This window comes from Rhipicephalus microplus, chromosome 1, assembly GCF_043290135.1.
Source record: "Rhipicephalus microplus isolate Deutch F79 chromosome 1, USDA_Rmic, whole genome shotgun sequence".
In the NCBI taxonomy this organism is placed as follows: domain Eukaryota; kingdom Metazoa; phylum Arthropoda; class Arachnida; order Ixodida; family Ixodidae; genus Rhipicephalus; species Rhipicephalus microplus.
In genome coordinates, this window is record NC_134700.1 from 158,754,053 (window position 1) to 158,758,004 (window position 3,952).

Consider the following 3,952-nt stretch of genomic DNA (forward strand, 5'->3'; position numbering starts at 1 on the left):
CAGGCAAGTTTTCCACTTCAGGCCACGCAAAAGATTGTCCCTCATCCGCTCGAATGTCGCGGGCGCGTTGCAAAGACCAAAAGGCATGACGCAGAATTCGTAAAGACCGTCAGGTGTGACAAAGGCCATTTTAGGCTGATCTTCAGGCACGATAGGGACTTACCAGTAGCCGCTCCGTAAGTCGATAGAAGAGAAGGACTCCGCACCTTGGAGGCAGTCAAGGGCATCGTCGATTCTCGGTAAGGGGTAAACGTCCTTTCGAGTTATTTTGTTAAGACGACGGTAGTCAACACAGAAGCGAATTCTTCTTTGCGAGAACGAGTGGAGATGCCCAGGGTCTATTCAAAGGCTGGATGACGCCACGCTTGAGCATATCAGCTACTTGGTCACCGATAACCTGGAGCTCTGTAGCGGACACGCGATAGGGTCTTTGACGCAGTGGTGCGTTGGTACCCGTGTCGATGCGGTGACACGCAGCTGACGTGCGGCCGAGAGGACTTTATATGCTGGCAGTCAAAGGAAGAACGGAACTTGTTCAAAAGTCGTAGAAGCTGAGCACGTTGTGAAACGGTTAACGTGTCGGCGATGAAGCTGCTCAAAATGCCAGGTCTAGTAGTCTGCGGCGAAGAGGCACAGGTCAATCTAGCGACTTCGTGTTCGGCGAAAGAACCACTCGGCATGTCGCCAATTGCAGAAGGGTCGAGACTGTAAACACGCCCGACGCACTCGCCCCGAAGTAGGTTTACGGGACATGACAGTAGATTTGAGATGAGCAGACTGCTGACGCCGTCACGAAGTTCCAAAAGGGCATGAGGTAGCGGTGAACACTTGCGACGAACGTAAACGGAAGATGGCGTAAAAAGGCAACTCGACTCGGTGAGCGCGTTGCAAGACACCATGACAAGGGCAAAAGAGTGCGGCGGTATGGTAACGTCTTCTGCAACAAATAGTTTATCCCCGCTTTCAAGAGCGTCATGTAAAGGAGCATCGCTAAGCACTTCAAATGCCACCTCAGCGCGAGAGCTGTCGATGACGGCCTTATTAGTGGAGAAAAAGTACCAACCCAAAGTAAGGTCATGGGAGCAGGAATCCGGCACTAGCAATCCGACGACATAGATGAGGCCGTCAATCACAATACGAGCAGTACAGGCAGCGGCCGGCGTGACGTGCTCTGCGCTTTCTGTAACAGTATACTTGCTAGTGGCATCATAACTTTTTTGAGCGCGCGGCAGAGTCTGGCACTGATCACTGAAGCTGCGGCACCTGTGTCGACAAGAGCGAGTGCAGCGACGCCGTCCACATATACGTCCAGAACATTCGTTGGTGAAGAGAGGGGCCTTGGTCTTTTCGCGGGTGAGGCAGTTCCTGCCTCTGGAAGTGCGGTATTTAGTTTTCCCGCTCCGACGATGAAGGGCAACGACGCATCAGCGATGGCGAGCGGCGTCGAGGCGATGGCGAGCGATAGTTAACAGGAGGGCGGTGGTCAGCGTACGATGGCATCTGGTCGGGGTGCTGAGAGCTCGCGAACGAAGGAACGAAGGGCGCGGTGGTACATAAGGGGCAAGTTTGAAGCTCTGCTCGTAGTTCTGGTGATAGGCATATTGGCCGATTGTCGGGTGTACGCCAATGTCCACTACTCTGGAGAGAACTCGGCTGAGCGAACGGAGGAGTGGGCACGGCTGATGGCAGTGACCTAAAAGTTTGAAGAGATGGCCTTGCGGCAACCACAGCATAGCATAGAGGTGCATTCACTTCGGCACAGGCCGCAGGGGTCGGCAACGGCGAAGTGTCACGGGCAGATGGCAGAGCCGCGCATACTTGCTCCTGGATGACCTCACGAATGTTTGCTGGCAGATGTGATGGTGGTTGGCCGATTGTTGATAGCAGCGACATCTGACGAGCGACCTCAGCGCGAACAAACTCCTTATTTTGCGATAGCAGCGACTGAAGGTCAGAGGTGGTGGTCAGGCTTGAGAGGGTGTCATCCGGGACGTTTAGGCGTCGCGTGAGAAGACGCTGTCGTCGGAGCTCCTCGAAACTCTGACACAGCTCGATGGGCTCCGAGACAGTGGCAGGGTTTTTCAAGAGGAGCATTTGAAAGGCGTCGTCGGAAATGCCTTTCACAATGGGTCGTACCTTGTCAGTTTCCACCATCGTCAGGTCAAAACGCCGGCAGAGGTCGAGGATGTCCTCGACGTAGCTAATCAATGTCTCATCCGTTTGATGGGACCGGCTTCCTAGGCGTTGTTCTGCGTGAAGTTTACGCACCCCAGGGCGTCCAAAAACAGCTGCGATGCAGGTCTTGAATGTCGTCCAAGTAGGAATGTCCGCCTCGTGGTTTCTGTACCACAGCTTGGTGACATCCGTTAAATAAAACATCAGAGTACCGAGTTTCATGGCATCATCTCTTTTTATGGTAGCGCTGGCTCGTTCATAGGATTCCAGCTAATCCTCAACGTCTTTGTCGTCTGTGCCGCTGAAGATGTCGGGTTCTCGCAGGAGATGGGCACCGGGACGGCCGACTCACTGGCTGGATTTCGTGCCGACCGGTTGTGCCCTCGTGATCTCCAACGTCAGCGTAGTTCTGGCCGACTGGGCTGGCCCTATGCCATCTCCTGACGCCGATCTTCAACGACAGCGTAGCTCTGGCTTACTTGACTTGCCCTACGCCATCTCCTGACGCCGACAAGAGCTCTCGCTAATGGTGTCCCATCTTCGGACTCCTGCAACCATGTCCATGCTTCCTGTCTTCTCCTTACTTCCGTCGTTCACTGTCCCTGCGCCTCGCTCTCTCCTTACTCTCTTTCTAACTCTTTACCTTTTAAACCAATCGTTTTAATCCTTTCTCTAGCCCCATCCCTCGTGAGCTACCGTTGAGGTGTCCTCCCCTTGAGAGACAGTTACGGGGCTCACTTTTCTCTTCTTTTCATTTAAAATTACTCCCCCCCCCTTGGGACTGCCCCTGGGTGACGAAGCCCGGGGGTGGGGGGCGAAAACAGCGTCGTCAGGCATGACGGACGGCAGCTTTCGGCTACGCAGTTCCAGGGTCGAGGAAAACCGCAGCCGCCTCCACCAAAATATAATGTAAATGGAAGGCGAAACACGGTAGCAGAGTCGGGACAGAAGCAGCAAGAGCTGGCGTCGTCGCAGCAGACACCAGGCAGTCGTAGCTCGCACCTCGCGCCAACGTGTCGATGTCGCTGCAGTAGTGGGGGCACTCCTCTTCACTACAGCACAATATATATATATATATATATATATATATATATATATATATATATATATATATATATATATATGACAACATAGATCAAGCACAGCCGGAACGCACAGATGAGTGGTCCCGGATGTGTCGTACGCCCCCCCCCCCCATTTTTCCTTTCTTTTTTTCTTCTTTAAGTTTTAACGCACATTCTGTTCCTTCACTGACAAGGAGCTGACAGCTAGGTGGTTTCGTTGACTTTTTCATACATGCGCGCACGTCTTCCCAGTGAGCCGCAACTGTGTGGTGACTGTCCCGGATGTCGTACAGTCTCCCCCCCCCCTGTTCTTTTTTTTTCTTCTCTAATTTTTAACGCACATTCTGTTCCTTCACTGACAAGGAGCCATTGCATATAATGAATATCGATGGCGGTGCCTCAATCACCGGCTTTCAGATGCGGAGCATCTAATACTCGAGGCTTGTAGTGCGGCGCCGTCCGCAAGCTTCCTCCTCCTTCTTCCACCATCTGTGCATCCCTTCCTCCTCTACACACCGCGCGCGCTTCACTCCTCCACCATCTGTACACCCTTTCTCCTCTACACACCGCGTGCGCTTCTCCTCTTCACGAACATTCGCTAGCTGTATAATGTAGCGAGCATGCGCCGTCACGCTTCGAGAACATCGGCAGCTGACGCGCGCGCATGCGCCGTCGCGCTTCGAGAACATCGGCAGCTGACGCGCGCGCATGCG